This window comes from Cryptomeria japonica, chromosome 8, assembly GCF_030272615.1.
Source record: "Cryptomeria japonica chromosome 8, Sugi_1.0, whole genome shotgun sequence".
NCBI classification, from domain to species: domain Eukaryota; kingdom Viridiplantae; phylum Streptophyta; class Pinopsida; order Cupressales; family Cupressaceae; genus Cryptomeria; species Cryptomeria japonica.
The window spans coordinates 194,419,900-194,441,148 of NC_081412.1; positions in this window are offsets into that span (position 1 = coordinate 194,419,900).

The following is a 21,249-nucleotide window of genomic DNA, read 5'->3' on the forward strand; positions in this document are numbered from 1 at the left end:
AAAATTAAACAAATTATTGGTTTGGTAGAGACATCTCCTCCGACAGTTGTTCAAGCTTCTCCGACAATAGGAACAAATAAGGGTTTATCTAAGAGGAAGAAATCAGAAATAATTATTGCTCTCGTTGAACTAGTTCTGAGACTGATGAAGAAATCCCAAAGATTCCTAAGATCTATATGAGGATTTAGAGGAAGAAGCCCAAGGAAGGGAAGCTCCTGAAATCCAGAGTCACTCCTCTAGTAGCTCAAAAGAAAATTTTGAAGAAGAGCAAGCCTATTGAGAAAAGGAAATCAACCAAGGAGTCTACTCCCACCCTCGGTAAGAAGAAGAAATCAGATTTAGATATTGCTCTTGAATTTGGTAAAAGTGTAAAGTTTATTGCTCCTCTTTCTACTATTGAATTGATTGATCAGATCACAAAGGATGGTATTTTGAGTAATATACAACACTATTATGGTGATATGAATGATAAGGAACAAAAAGAGATTAAGGAATCAATTTTGTTGTATTTAGACATATATAAGAAAGCTCTAATTGAAATTGAGACTCAAATACTGATAGATTTGTATAATAAATTAGATACTAGGAGGTTATCGACTATTGAGGAGAATAAGCATATTAAGATTTAGGAATTGCTAACTGTTTGTGGTTCTATAACTGATGAAGAGATGCAACAACATCTAGAGTTTGCTAATAAAACAATTTTTCTGGAGTAGACACTAACATATAAGTCTTATGGTGGGAAGAGTAAATGAAATTGTGAAGGAAACTCATGAGGCTTGGGTCAAATTCTTTGTGGATAAACTAGGTTTCCACCTAAGTTTGACATTCTAGATATCCTGGTTGATGCTAAAGGTAAAGGCATACTAGGTGGAGATCCACCAGTTTTGGAAAGAAAAACATCTGAGGACATTCCTCCAATAATTACACTTGTACAAGATGTTGAGATCAATAAACCAATAGATAATCCTCTGATAAATGATGTTGATACAGTTGAATTTCATGAGGTTGAGGCAGTGGAAATAACTATACCAAGTGGCAAAGCCACTAGTGCAGAGGAGGTAAAGAATAAAATAGATCAAAAGGCAGAAGGTCAGGTTGATTAGACTAAGGTCTGGGTACCAACACCTTCACCAGTTGTTGGTCCCTCATTGTTGGCACTTGACTCATTCATTCAAGGAGATTTTGGTTATCTTGGAAATAAGAACATTGAGAAACTGAGTACTTTTGAATTGATATTTGTTGCAGCTCATAAATTAAGGAAGGGTCTTAAGATAAGCAGGTTATTGAGCAAACTATTCCTATTTTGCAATAGCTTGCACTGGAATGCAAGATTGATCAGGTAGCTAGTCCATCTAGTAAGTTGAAAGGTTTGACTGAGCACATTGCCAAAGAGTATAAAACTCTTCAACAAGTGTCAAACTGATAGTTGGTGGAAATGTATAATGTAGCTAGGAAGGTCACCTGTAATAACATGATCACATCCGATAAGGCTAAGTTGACAGATGAGATGACAAGTGTAGACACCTAAAATTGTCCAGTCTAATTAAATAAATATTTTATTTATTTAATTAATTCATTTATCGTCTTCTAGCCTTATTTCTCATTTAAATAAATACATTTATTTATTTAAATTATCATTTTCTTAAATTAAATAAATATCTTATTTATTTAATTGATCCCACTTCTTCTATTAATTAAATAAATCTTTATTTATTTAATTAATTCATTAGCCTTTTCTTCCTATGACACATGTCATTCATCTCTTAATTCATACACTACCTACCCTCTTATTATTTTCTTATTTTCTTTACCTACCCTCTAATCATAGCCGACCTCTTTTACACCTCTCAATCTTATCCCTCCATTTCATATAGTGTCTTCTATATAAGGAGATGCTTCCTTCATTATCAAACCCTCACTATGCATTCAGCCCCGACTACATTATGCTTTTGAACTTTCATATGCGATCCTACTCGGAACCATATTTCCATTCTTTGTTGAGCTCTTGTGCACATAAAATCTGAGAGCAAATATATCAAGCAAGATCAATGGAGATAGGAAGAATGGAGATTCAAACCCTATTGGACATGTGATGGTATAACCTTTGTGATTTCATTTGATTTGCATTGTCTTTGGTAATCTTCATATATTATGGTGGATCTTTGTTGTTGTTAGGCTAGGGTTTTATGGTTGAATTCATTTAGTCTTTCAACATTGTTGTTATCCATTTTCACCATAAACAACAAGGATTGATGAGGCTCTTCATCAATGTTGTCAAATATACCGGTCTTGCACTAACACAACAAACTAATAATAGAGCTAGATAAAAAGCTTAAGGAGGATAAGGACAAGTCGAAACAACTTGTGGTAAGTTTTGATGGTACTGAATCATTGACCAACATGGTTGATGGTCAGATTTTGCTTTTAGAGTCTGAAATTTCAGCTATAGAGAAGGAAAAAGACAAGTTAATCCAGTGGCCTAGAGAGTTGAGAGGTTTGGTAAGTCCTTGGCTAAATACTTTATTACTTCATAAGCGGGAATGTATGGAACAGATGAGTTTCCCACACTGGCAACCCTAATAGAGGAAGAATTGCACACTTACATTTTGAATGGGTTTGTATCTATTTTGGGAGCTTTGAAATCCGACTGGGATACTTATTTGGCATTTTTGAAGGGTGATTATCTAGATATTTTCAAGTATATCTAGATCTGGTAATCACATTTTGGTTTGTACAAAATTTCATTTCTTATTCTTTTTGCCTTGATCTTTGGAATTGTTGTCAAAGAGAGAGAGGTGGATGTGAAAAATGTCTAGGGACATAACAAGTAATGTATATCTCAGGGGGAGTAGTCTTGTCAGATCAGTCTTGGGAGATCAATTTTTGGATGGGAACTGGTACAACACTTCAGCGATTCATTTTTCACATGAGTGTTTTCATCAATGCCAAAGGGGGAGATTGTTGGCAATTGACACTCATCGAGGTTATAAGTGTTGTCATTTATGGAAACACACTTCATGGGAGATCCAACAATCAAGGTAAGTGGTATTCACTTCACCGACATTCAGGGAACCTTTAAACTTGGAACCAGATTCTAAGGCCGACATAGAATATTGATCCGGCAAGTGTGGAAGTGGAAATGATCATATTGTTTTATGTTTATATTTTATTTGGGCTGACATGTGTCTTATCTTTTGTGATATGTTTGTAGGCTGACATACGACATTTGTGTTTATTCATGTAAATGGGTATATAAGTTAGTCTGGGTTAGGTCATTTTGTAATGATGTGGATATATGGAAGATAAGTGATGTAGAAGGTTTTGTGATTTTATCTTGATCAATAGAATGTGAATATAAATATACGCAATCAATCTTGATTATTGGTCTAGAGAATATGGAAGCGATCTAAGATACTGGTAAGGGAGGTTACAGTTTAACCAGTCCAAACAGTGCTTCAACCAAAACTCATCTAGCATAGCAGATGCACATTCTAATTTTAGTTTAACCCCCAATTGATTTATGAGATATTCAAAAGTATCTTTAGGCATTGGATTTGTTAGAATATCTACAATCTCTTCCTTAGTGGACACATATGCCAGTCTGACTTCCTTTGCTTCAACCTTTTCTTTCAAGAAATTATACCTTATAGATATGTGTTTTGATTTGGAATAAAATACCGGATTCTTTGACATATCAATAGCAGTTGCATAATCCCAATGAATAAGAATATGTTCATCATATATTACCTTTATATCCTTCAACATTTGCTTCATCCATAAGATCTGAGTGTAGTTAGTTGCAGCAGCTACATATTCAGCTTCAGCAATAGATAATGAAGTGTATGATTGTTTCTTACTAAGCCATGAGACCAATGTATTCTCAAGAAAGAATGCACCACCTATAGTTCTCTTCCAGTCATCAAAATCTCCTTCCCAATCAAAATCAAAAGACCAAATACTGCCAAATGCCCCCTAAGGAGTGCAATCAATCTAAAAATAGATAGCAATGGTTTTTCAAATATATTCCTTCCCCTTTGACAACAATGCCAAAGATATGACATAGATATCAAAAAAATATGAAAACTCTAAATCTCAAGGCTGACTACTCCCCCTGAGTAGTAGCATTATTTCATCAATCTAGAGTAAAAGATAGCTCTTATAATGCATACTAGACTGATGCACATCTACATCAATTAAGTCTCTATGGGAGGGTTAGAAACCCCCAATATGTCTCTGAAATGCTCAAATGATTCCCAAGAAAAAGTTTTACTAAAGATGTCTACTATCTGTTCTTTAGTGTTCACATACACCAATCTGACTTCTTTTGCTTCCACCTTTTCCTTCAAAACATTATACTTGATTGATATGTGCTTAGTCTTTGAGTGAAATACCATATTCTTGGATATGTCAATAGATGCAGTGTTATCACAATGAATAACAACTGGATCATTACAACTCACTTGTATATCCTTTAATATCTGCTTCATCCATAAAACTTAAGCGCAATTAGTTGTAGCTGCAACATATTCAGCTTCAGTAGTAGATAAACAAATGCATGACTTCTTCTTGTTGATCCATGAAACCAACTTCTTCCCAAAAAATAATGCTCCACTGGATGTGCTCTTCCGGTCATCAACATCACCTACCCAATCTGCATCTGTATATGCACATAAAGTAAAGTCATCATCTTTAGGGTACCATAAACCTTATTTAGTTGTTCCTCAAATGCCAGAATATCCTTTTTTATTGCACTTTCATGATTTTCTCTTGGATTACTTTTAAATCTTGATACAATACTGACTGTATTCATTATATCCAGGCTATTCTAAGTTAAATATAGCAAACCACCAATCATGGATTTATATCTTGTAGAATTTACTAGAGGGGATACATCTTTAATTGACAATTTTTCACTTGTAACCATAGGAGTACTAACCAGTTTGGAATTTTCCATACCAAATTTCTTCAATAATTCCCTTAGATACTTAGTTTGACAGATAAAGATGCCTTTGTCAGTCTGAGTAATCTGCAAACCTAGAAAAAATCTCATTTCTCCAGTCATAGACATTTCAAATTCACTCTGCATATTATCAGAGAATTCCATGCACAATTTTTCTTCACCTCCAAAAATGATATCATCAACAAATACTTCAATAATTAGAATATCATCATCAATGATCTTATAATATAGGTTACTGTCAGCATTACCTTTTATAAAATCAAGCTTCAAAAGATACTTATCCAACCTTGCATACCAAGCTCTAGGAGGCCATTTTAATCTATATAGGGCTTTCCTTAATCTACAAACCATATTTTTGTCATCTGTTAGTAAAAATCCATCAGGTTGCTCAATAAAGACTTCCTCTTCAAGTTCTCCATTAAAAAATGCACACTTAACATCTATTTTATAGATCTTGTAGTTCTTATAGGCTGTATAAGCAAGAAATAATCTAACAACTTCAATTCTAGCTACAAGTGCAAAAGTTTCACCATAATCAATTCCTTCCTTCTGAGAATATCTTATGTAGACCAATCTAGCCTTGTTTCTTACAACTTGTCCATCCTCATTCAGTGTGTTTCTAAAAACCCATTTAGTTCCAATAACATTCTTATTTTTAGGCTAGGGAACCAAAGTCCACGTATTGTCCTTTTCTATCTGATCTAATTCATCTTCCATAGCTTTCATCCAATATTCATATTTACAAGATTCAATTAATGATGCCCATTCAATTTGAGAAATGAAACATACCTCTTGATTTTCCAACCTTCTCCTTCTCATAACTCCCTTGCTTTTGTCTCCAATGATCTGATTTTTAGAATGATTTAGCCTTACATACCTTGGTGTTTTCTGATTTTTTAGGTTCTCTGTGCTGCACTTCAGTTACAGTTGAGTTTTTTGATGATGCCAAGGTAACTGATTCAACATTTTATTCTAGTATAGGCATTACTAGATTGGTTATGATCATTTCCACTATCGGTTCACTGTCATGAGATTTAGCTTGGTCTTTGTACTACTCATCCACTTTCACATTAGCACTCTCCACAATTCTCTATAATATTTTGTTATAACATCTATATGATTTTCTTTTAGTTGAGTAACCAAGAAATATTCCTTCATCACATCTAGGGCCAAACTTTCCAATGGAATCATCTCTTTTGATGTAACACTTACTTCCAAAGATTCTGAAATACTTAAGAGTAGGAGAATGACCAAACCATAATTCATAAGGTGTCTTACTAGTATCTCCTTTAATGTGAACTCTGTTGAATGTATATATAATTGTACTTATTGCTTCTCTCCAGTAGATATGAAGCAATTTATCTTCTATCATCATGGTTCTAGCTGCATCCAAAATGGTTCTATTATTTCTTTCCACAATGTCATTCTACTGAAGTGTATGGAGTGCAGATAACTATCTCCTAATGCCATTTTTCTCACAATAACTATTGAATTCACTAGATGTGAATTCACCACCTTGATATGATCTTAGACACTTGATTTTTATTCCTGTCTTTGTCTCAACCATAGCTTTAAAGATCTTGAATTTCTCAAAGCCTTCAAATTTCTCCCTTAGAAAAGCAACCCACATCATTCTAGAATAGTCATCAATGATTAACATGAAATATCTATCTCCTTAAAAGCTTCTTGTATTAGAAGGACCACATAGGTCAGTATAAATCAAATCAAGAATATCATTAGATTTATCAGGTATGCTCTTAAAAGAAGTTTTTATTTGCCTACCCATTTGACATTCCTTACATACCGGATTATGAGGCTTCACAATTTTAGGTAAATCTCTAATTGGCTTAGTTGAACTGATCTTTACAATGCAATCAAAATTTACATGACACAATCTCTTATGCCATAGCCAAATTTCATCAATATGTGCAATCAAACATGTCTTTTCATCGGAGTTCAAATGAAAGATGTTACCTCTCGTCTGTGTACCGGTTGCAATCTCCAGTCCTGATTTGCTAATGATTTTTCACTTTTCATTCTTGAATTGTAATTGAAATCCTCTACCTACCAATTTTCCTACACTCAAAAGATTATGCTTTAGAACTTCAATATAATAGACATTATCAATGTTATACTTATCATCCAATTAACGGGTTCCTCTTCCTTTTATCATGCATGCTTTGTTATTACCAAATCTAACTTGACCACCATCAAATTCTTGCTGGGTTAAAAAAATTCTTTTGTCTCCTATCATATGATGATAACATCCACTATCTATTACCCATTCATCTTTGTCTTTAGCTTTTTCTACAAGGGCCTTTTCCTCATTTTTAATAACTGGTTCCGGATCATCTTCCTTCATAGCATAAAATACCCAGTCTTTTCCATTGTCGGATCCACTAGCTGAATTTCCTACCAGTTCTTCCTCTAAGTCATCAATTACTCCTTCCTCATCAACATAGTAGCATGATTTGTTTTTGTTTCTTTTGTACTTATGCTTGATTTGATATTGAGGGTTAGGCTTAAAATATCTTATTTCTCTTTCTTCCAATTTTGAATTCCTTTCAAGACATCTAGATACAAAATGACCTACCTTATTACATGCAAAACATTTGAAAGGAGATTTTCCGTCATACTTACTTCCTATCAGACCTTTAGGTATCCTTCTAGAAAATAGGGCTTCAAGATGCTCAATCTCTTCATATTCTTTCCTAATATCTTCTAATTCCTTTGGATACAAAACTTTCCTATCTTTCTTGCCGATTGATGATGTAGATGCCTTATATGCAGTATCAATCTTTGTAGCTCTTGGAGGACCAAATTCTTGAAGCTCAAAAATAGATATCTTCCCAACAAGAGTATCTCTATTGACATAAGAATTAGGTATGGCTCTTAGCTCATTAATTCCAGTTACCTTCATCTTATATGTTGGTGGCACAACCCTTAACACTTTTGAAACAATCTCTTCCTCTCTCAGAGAACCACCACAACACTGAATTCTTAATACAATTTCATTTACCCTTTCCATGAATCCATAAATTCTTTCATCCTCCTCCATCTTCAAGCTTTCATATCTTACCCGGTAAAAATCAAGTTTTGTAATTTTAATAGTGGGATGACCTTCATTCAGAGTCTCTAACTTGTCCCATATAGCTTTTGCTAATAGTCCCATGATTTTCTGATATGATAAGGCGCTTAAGAGAGCTTCTCTAGCTCTGTAATCATTTTCAATGTTCTTTTCCAAGTCTGCCAATGCAGGATTGCCAGATGCCAGATTATGAGGAGTGTAACCTTTCTAAGTTATTTCCCAAATTTCCTTCCCAATTGATCTTAAATGAGTCTCCATCCAAATCTTCCATACTCCATATTTTGTTCCATCAAGCCTAGGGCTCTCCTTCAAGAAAATAGTAGTTTAACTATTAGTTGCCATACGATCTTCCTCAAGTGGTTAAGCTTCTACAAAAAGATGACCAGGCTCCGATACAAATTTTTAGGATAACCGGTGAACAACTAAGAGGGGGGTGAATCAATTATTAACAAATTATGTTAATTAAAGCACTTAAAACCTTTTATCGAAATAATTGATAAAGCATTAAAGCATAATTGAAAACCAAAGAATCAATACCATGCAACCATAACACATAACACCATGATTTGTAAGTGGAAAATCGAGTAAAGGTAAAAACCATGATGGGAAACCCTACCCACAATCAGATGATACTTCTCTAGAAACTATATGATTACAAAAGGGGCATGCACATGCAAGAAGACACACTGCCTAGAGCACACTGCTCATTACAATGGAGTCTCACTGACTACAGAAGAGGCCAACCACCTCAAGATATTTGGACAACAATCTAGAAAGAAGAACTACCTATGATAGCATCAAACATGCCAAATTACAGTTCTAGTTAAGCTCAATACCAAAGGTATAAAACATCTTACATAAACCCAACTCAATCACCTATGATCAACCAAATCCTCTGCACAAAGGATTATTACATTATTCACACCTTGCCCATTCATACATGATCTACAATGAGATCTTTCATATATTTATACCAACCTGAGACCTAACCAATTAGGTTGGCCACCCAAATGATAATTCAATAGATCCATTACATAATCTTAAAATAAAATCATAAAACATGTCAGCCTAAGGCCAAACAAATACCATCCAATCAATAGAATATCCTAGAAGCGCATCATAGGATCCACCAACATGTTACATGAAAACTAGTCCATAACCTAATAGCACAGGACCTAAATTAGATCCACACATGCCAAAGAAATGACACCAATCAGTCGAGGCATGAACACAATCACCATCAACATCTTGAATCCCTTCTAGAAGCTGCACCAACACCACTTATGCAATTCATTAGAAATCTTCAATAAAGCTCTATCGGTGAAACCCTTACTAGACCTATAAAGAAAGTTTACTAGAACATAAGATATCATTTGATCATCAAGTCAATACCAACTAACTAAAACATACTTTAGAAGCATATGAACCATCCATACAAACTTATTCCATCATCCAAATCATAGCGATGACAATCAACTGATAATCTTCCCAATCGAATCCTTCTACTGGAAGATGATAAAAAACCATGACATCTAATGTTGACATCAATGACAAAACATCAATGCAACACATAATCAATTCCCTCATATTGCCAACAGACTTTCTCTTCGATCTGACTGAAATCAAGAAGCAATGCAAACATCACTCATTATATCCACTCTAGTCTAAGTTAAGTATAGTAATCCACCAATCATTGATTTGAATCTAGATGAGTTCACTATATGAGATTCATTTTCCTTTGACAATTTACAACCGGTTATCATATAGGTTCCAACAAGTTTTGAGTTTTCAAGTCCAAATTTCTTAAGCAATTCCTTCACATATTTTGTTTGACAAATGAATATACTTTTATTAGTCTGAGTAATTTGTAAACCTAGGAAAAACTTCATCTCACCAATCATAGACATTTCAAATTTATTCTTCATTTTATTAGCAAATTTCATGCATAGGATTTCTTCTCCTCCAAAAATGATATCATCAAAAAAGACTTCAATGATTAGTATGTCATCATGCTCAATCTTATAGTATAAGTTACCATCAGCATTAGCTTTGCTAAAACCAAGATTTGAAATATATTTATCCAATCTATCATACCAGGCTCTAGGGGCTTGTTTCAAGTTCTTCAAGATCTCCATTTAGAAATGCACATTTGACATCCATTTGATATACCTTGTAGTTCTTGTGTGCAATATATTCAATAAATTGTCTTACTGCTTCAATCCTTGCAACCAGAGCATAAGTTTCATCATAATCAATTCCTTCTTGCTGTGAATATCCTTTGCAAACTAATCTAGCTTTATTTCTTACAACCTGACCTTCCTCATTTAGTTTCTTCCTAAAATTCCATTTAGTTCCAATAACATTTTTATCTTTAGGCCTAGGAACCAATTCCCATGTGTTATTCTTTTCTATCTGATTTAATTCTTCTTTCATTTCTTTCATCCAATTCTCATCTTTACATGCTTCCATAACTGATTCTAGATTAATTTGAGAAATTAAACATTCCTCTTCAACAACTAATCTTCTTCTTGTCATCACACCTTTCCTCTTATCTTCAATGATCTGATCTTCATAATTATTTAGCTTTATATACCTAGGAGTCTTTGGATTATCTTGACTTTCTGACTCTTTATGTGCTTCAACAGTATCTATGGAATTTTTTGATGTTATTGGAGCAACTGGATCAATGCTCTGATCTGATTCTTGCACTACCAATTCTGATCTGACAATTCCATCTTCCACTCCATAATCATATGATATGTTCTGATTGTTGCATTTATCATCCACTTTGACATTTATGCTTTCCATTATCATTTGCAATCTTTTGTTATGACATCTATGTGCCTTTCTCTTAGTAGAATAACCCAGAAATATTCCTTCATCACTTCTAGGATCAAAATTCCCTAATGCATCATCTCTTCTAATATATCATTTACTTCCAAATATTTTGAAATACCTGATAGTAGGAGTATGACCAAACCATATTTCATAAGGAGTCTTACTAGTATCATATTTTATGTGTATTATGTTGAAAGTGTAGACTGCAGTATTGACAACTTCTCTCCAATAGATATCAAGAAGTTTGGCTTCCATCATCATTGTTCTTGCAACATATAAGATAGTTATGTTCTTTCTTTCCACTACTCCATTCTACTATGGAGTTCTAGGTGCAAATAATTGTCTTCTGATTTCATATTTCTCACAAAAAATGTTGAATTCACTGGATGTAAATTAACCACCTTGATATGATCTTAAGCATTTTATCTTCAATCATGTTTCTGTCTCAATCATAGCTTTGAATATTTTGAAGTTTTCAAGACCTTCTGATTTTTCTTTCAAAAATGCAACCCACATCATTCTAGAGTAATCATCTGTTAGGATAATCGGTGAACAACTAAGAGGGGGATGAATCATTTGTTAACATATTATATCAATTAGTCCACTTAATAACCTTAAACCGAAGCATTTAAAAATTAAGCAGTGAAACTTAACAATAAAGTAGATAATGAACACAATGCAACCATATCACATAACACCATGATTTGTACGTGGAAAACCCAGAAAGGGAAAAACCATGGTGGGAAGCCTACCCACAGTTAGATAATACTTCTATAGAAAGTATGTGATATAATGAGGGGCCTACATATGTAGGAATGCACACTGCCTAGAGCATACTGCTCATTAAAAAATAGTCTCACTGACTACAGAGAGGTTATAACCACCTCAAGATAAATGGACACCAATCTAGAATAATGAACTGCCAGAGATAACATCTACCATGCCTGATTATAGTCCTAGTTAAGCTCAATACCAGAGGCCTTTAACCTATTCCTTAATCCCAATTCGATCACCTATGATCGACCGAGTCTCCTTCGCATATGATATTGCATTTCAAGACCACGACACACATTCCCCATGATCTACAATGAGATCTTAAATCATTTTATACCAACCCTAAGGCCTACACCAATTAGGTTGGCCACCTAAATGATATTACAATAAGATCATTACATAAATCCATATTATAATGATATGCCATGTCGGCTTAATACCAAAACAACAATAACCAATCCATAGAACATCCTGAAACATCCCAATAACATGTAAAGTTCATGTTAGCATGATACCCATCCATAACCTAGATAGGTACCAGATCTATTTTGGGTCCACCACACCAAAGAAATGTCTTCAAGCAGTTGAAGCATGATCAAAGAACATCTTCAACATCTTGAAATCCATGTAGAAGCCGCACCAACAACACTTATGCATCCTGACAAGATTCCTCAGTGAAAGCTCTGTCGGTTAAACCTTAAACTAATGTTGGTATGGGTTTACAAGAGTTTATGATAGTATCTAATTACCAAGTCAATACCAACTAACAAAGACATGCTCCAGGAACATGTAACACATAAAATCAAACACACTCCATTGATCCAAACATGCTGGAAGTGTCCAACAAAAAGTCTCTTTTGTCGGTAACACTAGATCTTCTATCGGTAACCAAAACCTGTCTGCCGGTAACCAACCATAACAACTAGTGTTGACATCAATGACAAAAAATCAATGCAACACATAATCAATTAACTCATAATTATAGCAATCTCCCCCTTTGGCATTGATGGAAACACTAGATATGAAAAAAATCTAAGTACCAAAAAATGCCAAACAAGTCTGCCCCCATGGAAGATGACCAACAATCTCCTGAATATCAATAACTCTCCCCCTGTAAATAATATCTTTGTAAATTTCTGAATTTATTTTTCACATCACTATCTCTCCCCCTTTGACATCAATGCAAGAAATCTGACACAAATATGAAAGAAAGAATATAAACCTCTAAATCTCAAAGTTGACTACTCCCCCTGAGTAGTAGCACCACTCATCAGTGCCAGAATGAATAGTATTTCTGATAATGCATGTCAGACTAATGACAAACTACATCAATCAAGTCTCTGTCGGAGGGGCAGAAACCCCTAACTTGACTCTCAAATACTCAAATGATTCCTTAGATATTGGTTTAGTGAATATATCTACAATCTGTTCTTTAGTGTTCACATAAACCAATTTGACTTCCTTTCCTTCTATCTTGTCCTTCAGAAATTTATACTTTATTGATATATGCTTAGTCTTAGAGTGAAATACCAGATTCTTAGACATGTCAATAGTTGTAGAGTTATCATAGTAGATAACTACTAGTTCACTACAATTTACCTTGATATCCTTCAACATCTTCTTCATCCACAAGACTTGAGTGCAATTAGTTGCTGCTGCAACATACTCAGCTTCTGCAGTAGATAATTAAATGCATGACTACTTTTTGTTGATCCATGAAACCAGTTTCTTTCCAAGAAAGAAAGCTCCACTAGAAGTGCTCTTCCTCTCATTAGTATCTCCTGCCAAATCTGAGTCAGTATATGCACATAAAGTGAAATCGTCATCTTTAGAATAGTATAAGCCATATTCTGTTATTCCTTACAAATACCAGAATATCCTCTTTCATGATTTTCTTTATGATTACTTTGATATCTTGAAATAATACTTACTGCATTCATAATATTCGGTCTAGTCTGAGTTAAATATAGCAGACCACCAATCATAGACTTATACCTTGTCGGACTTACCGGAGTAGAAGTATCCTTGATAGAAAAATTCTCACTTGTCACCATAGGAGTACTTACCAGTTTGGAATTATCCATACCAAACTTCTTCAACAATTCTCTTAGATACTTATTTTGACAATTAAAAATTCCTTTGTCAGTTTGAGTAATCTGTAAACCTAAGAAAAATCTCATCTCACCAATCATGGACATTTCAAATTCATTTTTTATATTATTAGAAAATTCCATGCACAATTTATGTTCTCCTCCAAAAATGATATCATCAACAAATACTTAAATAATCATAATATGATCAGTGATCTTATAATATAGATTACTATCAACACTGCCTTTAGTAAAACCAAGCTTCAAAATATATTTATCCAACCTTGCATAGCAAGCTCTAGGAGCTTGTTTCAATCCATATAAAGTTTTCTTCAATTTGCAACCCATATCTTTTTCATCTGTCAATGAAAATCCATCAGGTTTCTCAATGTATACTTCTTCCTCAAGTTCACCATCTAAAAATGCACATTTAACATCCATTTGATAAACCTCATAGTTCTTATAAGTTGCATAGGCAAGAAATAGTCTAACAGCTTCAATTCTAGCTACAGGTGCAAATGTCTCACGATAATCAATTCCTTTGATTTGAGAATATCCTTTACAAACCAATCTAGCCTAGTTTCTTACAAATTGACCATCCTCATTCAGTTTATTCCTAAAACCCCATTTAGTTCCAATAACATTCTTATTTTTAGACCAAGGAACTAAAGTCCAAGTTTCATTTTTCTCTATCTGATCTAAATCATCTTCCATAGACTTTAACCAATGTTCATCTTTACAAGCTTCAATAAAAAATGCCACTTCAATTAGAGAAATAAGACATACCTCTTGATTTGCTAGTCTTCTTCTTGTCATAACTCCCTTGTTCCTATCTCCAATGATTTGATCTTCAAAATAATTTAATCTTACAATCCTTGGTGTCTTCTAAACTTCAGGTTTACTACTCTGATAATCAATCACAGTTGAATTTTCTAATTGTACTGGTGTAACTATTTCAGTTTCCTATACCGGTTGAGGCATTGTTGGTTCAGTTATGATCATTTCCATTGTCAGTTCCTTGTCATATTATATAGATTGATTTTTGTATTGCTCATCCACTTTCACATTAGCACTCTCCACAATTTTCTGCAATCTTTTGATATAACATCTATATGCTTTTCTTTAAATTGAATAACCAAGAAATATCACTTCATCACATATAGGATCAAACTTCCTAATTGAATCATCTCTTTTGATATAGCATTTACTTCCAAAAATTCTAAAATATTTAATAGTAGGTGTATGTCCAAACCATAATTCATAAGGGGTCTTACGGGTTTCACCTTTGATGTGAAATTTGTTGAATGTGTAGACTGATGTACTCACTGCTTCTCTCCAGTAGATGTGAGGAAATTTGGTTTCCATCATCATATATCTTGTTGCATCCAAAATAATTTTGTTCTTTCTTTCCACTACTCTATTCTGCTGAGGAGTCTGAGGTGCAGATAATTGTCTCCTAATTCCATTTCTCTCACAATAACTGTTAAATTCATGAGAAGTGAACTCACCACCTTGATCTGATCTTAGACATTTGATTTTCAATCCAATTTTTGTTTCAACCTTTTCTTTAAAGATCTTGAATTTCTCAAAGGCTTCAGACTTCTCCCTAAGAAAAGTCACCCACATCATCCTAGAATAGTCATCAACAATCAACATAAAATACCTATCACCTTGAAAGCTTCTAGTCCTTGTAGGACCACATAAATCAATGTAAATAAAATCAAGTACAACATTAGATTTAATATTTATGTTCTTAAAACAAGTTCTAACTTTCTTTCACAATTGACATTCTGTATACACCGGATTAAGAGGTTTCATAATCTTAGGTATATCTCTAACTACCTTAGTTGAACCGATCTTAACAATACAATAAAAATTAACATGACACAACCTCTTATACCATAACCAACTCTCATCAATATGAGCAATCAAACATGTCTTATTACTAGTGTTCAAGTGAAAGATACTACCTCCAATTTGAATACCAGTTACAATCTCCAAACTAGTCTTGTTAATGATTTTGCATTTTCTATCTTTAAACTAAAGTTGCAAACCCTTGTCCACCAATTGACCAACACTCAAAAGATTATGATTTAAACCTTCTACATAATAGACATTATCAGTATTATGCTTGCCATCTAGAGAAATAATACCTCTACCTTTGATCATACATGCTTTGTCATCTCCAAATCTAACTTGACCGCCACTGTATTATTCGAGGGACAAAAAATTTCTTTTATTTCTAGTCATATGATGTGAGCATCCACTATCAATTACGCACTCATCCGTATCTTCAATTTTTTCTGCCAAGGCCTTTTCTTCATTCATGATAACCGGTTCTGGTTCATTTTGTTTTAAAGCATAGAACACCCATTCCTTTCCATTGTTGGATCCACTAGCAAAGTCTTCTGTCGGTTCATCCCCAGAGTCATCAATTAGTCCTTTCTCATCTGCTATGTAGCATTTTTTACATTTCTTGAATCTATCTCTGTTTTGGTTAGGCTTAAATGATTTCTTAACTCTTTCCTCAAATCTTGTATTCCTTTCAAGACATCTAGATGCAAAATGACCAATATTATTGCATGCAAAACATTTAAAAGGTGCTTTTCTTTCATACTTACTTCTTGTCGGTCCTTTAGCTAGTCTTCTAGCAAATAAGGCTTCAAGTTGCTCAAATTCTTCATCTTCTTTCCTCATATCTTCTAATTCTTCTGCATATAAGGCTTTCCAATCACTTTTGTCGGTAGATGATGATGCATGAAAAACAGGTTCAGACTTTATAGCTCTAGAATATCCAAATTCTTTAATCTCAAAAGTAAATAATTTCCCAATCAGAATGTCTCTATTAACTAAAGTGTTTGCCATTATTCTCAACTCATTAATTGTAGTTTCCTTCATCTTGTAAGTTGGTGGAAGGGCTCTCAAGACTTTGGAAACTATTTCTTCTTCACTTAGAGATCCTCCACAATATTGAATTCCCATAACAATCTCATTTACTCTTTCCATAAACACAACAATTCTTTCATTATCTTCCATCTTCAAGTTTTCATATCTTACCCGGTAACCATCAAGTTTAGCAATTTTGACAGTAGGATCACCTTCATTCAGAGTTTGTAATTTATCCCACATAACCTATGTTGATCATTTATCAATCAATCCCATGAATTTCAGTTCAATAAGTGTACACAAGAGGGCTTCTCTAGCTCTGCAATCTTTTTGAATATTCTTCTCCAGGTCTGTAGGAGCAGGATTGTCAGATGCCATATCATAAGGTGTGTATACTTTCTTAGTGATCACCCAAATATCCTTTCCAAGACATCTAAGATGGGTCTCCATTCAAATTTTCCATTTCCCATAATTTGTTCCATCAAGCTTAGGGATTTCTCTTCTGAAAATAGTTGCTAGTGGATTTGAAGTGTTAGCTGCCATAGGATCTATCTCAAGCGGTTAAGCTTCTGCAAAAGAGGACCAAAGCTATGATACCAATTTTTAGGATAACCAGTGAACAATTGAGAGGGGGGATGAATCAGTTGTTAACAAATTATATCATTTAATCCACTTAATAACCTTAAACCAGAGCATATAAACATTAAGGAAAAATATATACCGGTAATCAATGAAACGTAACAATAAATTGGATAATCAACACAATGCAACCATAACACATAACACCATTATTTGTACATGGAAAACCTGGAAAGGGAAAATCCACGGTGGGAATCCTACCCACAATCAGATAATACTTTTGTAGAAAGTATGTGATACAATGAGGGGCCTACACATGCAGGAAGGCACACTCCCTAAAGCGTACTACTCATTACAAAAGAGTCTCACTGACTACAAAGAGGTTATAACCACCTCAATATAAATGGACACCAACCCAGAATAATGAACTACTAGAGATAGAATCTACCATGCTTGATTACATTCTCGGTTAAGCTCAATACCAGAAGCCTATAACCTCTTCCTTAATCCCAATTCAATCACCTATGATCAACCAAATCTCCTTTGCATATGATATTTCATTTCAAGACCATGACACATATTCTCCATGATCTACAATGAGATCTTGCATCATTTTATACCAACCCTAAGGCCTAAACCAATTAGGTTGGTCACCTAAAAGATATTACAATAAGATCATTAAATAAATCCATATTACAAAGAATATGTCATGTCGGCATCAGACCAAAACAATAATAACCAACCCATAGAACATCTTGAAACATCTCGGTAACATGTAGAGTACACGTTAACATGATACCGGTCCATAACCTAGATAGGTACCAGACCTATTTTGGGTCCACCACGCCAAAGCAATGTCTTCAAGCAGTTGAAGCACAATCAAAGAACATCTTTAGCATCTTGAAATCCATGTAGAAGCTGCACCAAGACCACTTATGCATCTTGTCAAGATTCCTCAGTGAAATCTCTGTTGGTTAAACCTTAAACCAATGCTGGTATGGCTTTACAAGAGTGTATGATAGTATCTGATTACCAAGTCAATACCAACTAACCAAAAAATGCTCCAGGAACATGTAACACATAAAATCTAACATACTCCATTGATCTAAACATGCCGGAAGTAACCAACAGATAATCTCTTCTATCGATAACACTAGATCTTCTATTGGTAACCAAAACCTGTTTGTCGGTAACCAACCATAACAACTAGTGTTGATATCAATGACAAAACATCAGTGCAACACATAATCAATTCATCCATAATTCCAACATCATCAATAAGCAACATAAAGTATCTATCTACTTGGAAGCTTCTAGTCCTTGCCGAACCACATAGATTAGTATGAATAAGATCAAGAATTTCATTAGATATTCATGTATTCTTTTGAAAGAAGTTATGATTTTCTTACCAATTTGACATTCTTTACATATTGGATTATGAGGCTTGATGATCTTGGGAAAATCATTGATAGCCTGGGCTGAAATGACCTTTACTATGCAATTAAAATTCACGTGACACATCCTTTTATGTCATAACCAACTTTCATCAATCTAAGCAATCAAGCAAGCCTTCTCACCGGAGTTCAAATGAAAGATATTCCCTTTGGTCTGAGTTTCGGATGCAATTTCCAATCCTGATCTATTTATAATATTTCATTTTCCATCATTGAATTGCAAATAAAATCCTCTATCCACCATCTGACCTACACTCAAAAGATTATGCTTCAAACCTTAAAAATAATAAACATTGTCCATATTGTTCTTACCATTGAGGGATATTGTTCATTTGCCTTTGATTCTACATGCCTTGTTATCTCCAAATATGACTAGTCCATGATCAAATTCTTGCAAAGTTAGGAATTTCCTCTTATCACCGATCATGTGATGTGAGCAACCACTATCTATAACCCATTCATCTTTCTCTTCAATTTTAGCAGCTAGAGCTTTCTCCTCAGTATGAGTTGTATCATTGACAGGTTCTGAAGACTCATCCTTGATAACAATAAAGACCCAATCTTTACTTGAGCTTCCATTACCAGATCCACTTACAAGTTCATCATCATCAGAATCATCAGTGTATATGGTGAAAATGGATAACAATAATAACAATATTGAAAGGCTAAATGAATTCAACCACAAAACCCTAGCCTAACAATCAACAAAGATCCACCATAACATATGAAGATTACCTAAGACAATGCAAATCAAATGAAATCACAAAGATTATACCATCACATGTCCAATAGGTTTTTGATCTCCATTCTTCCTATCTCCATTGATCTTGCTTGATATATTTGCTCTCAGATTTTAATATGCACAAGAGCTCAACAAAGAACGAAATGTGGTTGCAAGTAGGATCGTAGTGTAGTCGAGTCCTCCAAATTGTCGATTAGGCTGAGTGATTAGGGTTTGATAATGAAGAAGGCATCTCCTTAAATAGAAGACACAATATGAAATGGAGGGATAAGATTGAGAGGTGTAAAAAGGAGGTCGGCTAGGATTAGAGGGTAGGTAAAGGAAATAATAAAATAATGAAAGGGGTAGGTAGTGTATGAATTAAGAGATGAATGACATGTGTCATAGGTGGAAAAGGTTAATGAATTAATTAAATAAATAAAGATTTATTTAATTAATAGAAGAAGTGGGATCAATTAAATAAATAAGATATTTATTTAATTTAGGAAAATGATAATTTAAATAAATAAATGTATTTATTTAAATGAGAAATAAGGCTAGAAGAAGATAAATGAATTAATTAAATAAATAAAGATTTATTTAATTAATAGAAGAATTAGGCTTAGATAATTAAATAAACAAAATATTTATTTAATTTAAACATGACAATTTTGGGTGTCTACATTTTGCCCCTCTTTGAGACAATGCGGCTTGTCGCGTTGTTTCAAAGAAGATAAGATGAACTGATACAGAGTTGCCCCAAAATGGGAATGATATACCCCCTCGAGAGATTGGATGAAAATGTCTGAAAAGATTGCAGACAATCTCTCGATAAGAAAGAAAGGCTAGAATGGACAGACCGGATAAAGTGACAGAGTCACGGGATGAAGAAGACTGACTCGGGAAATGAAGGCGAGGGCTAGGGTAGGCTATAAGATAGACCACGGGCAAAAGAAATCCTCATTGTCATCTACACCTCCACGAGATCATAGTGCAGAGCGAGAAAAGAGCAGCAGCAGTAAGCAGCGATGGCTTTCGTGCACAGATTCGACCATGTTCGCTGATTTCAGAGGCCAGCAGAGGCAAGAGAGCCGGTAAGTACCACCAAACCTCCTCGTACTTTGACGCATTTAAGTTTGTCATTAATGCATGGTAGATAGGGCAATAAATGCGCTTAGAAGTAGGGTACAAAAAATGCAAAAACCGGGAAACCGCGTCTGCGTCGGTGTCAGGCGCGTCTATGTTCGACAGGCGCGTCTGTGTCGGTGCCAGGCACGTCTGTGTCTGGAACCGCGTTTGTGTCAAAGACGGGCACGTCTACGTCCTTCAGGGGCGTTTATGTTGCAAAGTCGCATTTGTGAACAATGTAGGCACGTTTATGTAAAACAGGCGCGTCTGTGTTGTTTAGGCGTGCTTGTGCAGTCTATAGGCGCGTTTGTGAGTTAGAAACGCGTTTATGTTTGAAAAATGCAAGGTTTTCTCTTCTAGGTCAAATGGGCAGTTCTGTGATGAACATACGTTGTCGATTGGATAAGCTGCTGAGAGGATACACTCAAGAAGGTCCTCTAGGAAGACTAGGATAGATCAAGGCACTTTGTGATGAACAGGGAGCACCAAGATAGAGTACTTTGTGATGAACAGGGAGTACCCAAAGTATGAGCAGCACTTTGTGATGAATAGGGAGTGCAAAATGTGAGTAACACTTTGTGATGAACAGGGAGTGTCACACACGTAGTACTTTGTGATGAACAGTGAGTACTACTAGGATAGAAGCAACACTTTGTGATGAACAGTGAGTGTCAGTAAGATAGATAACCATATACATTTAGATAAAAGGTAGCATTTTGTGATAAACA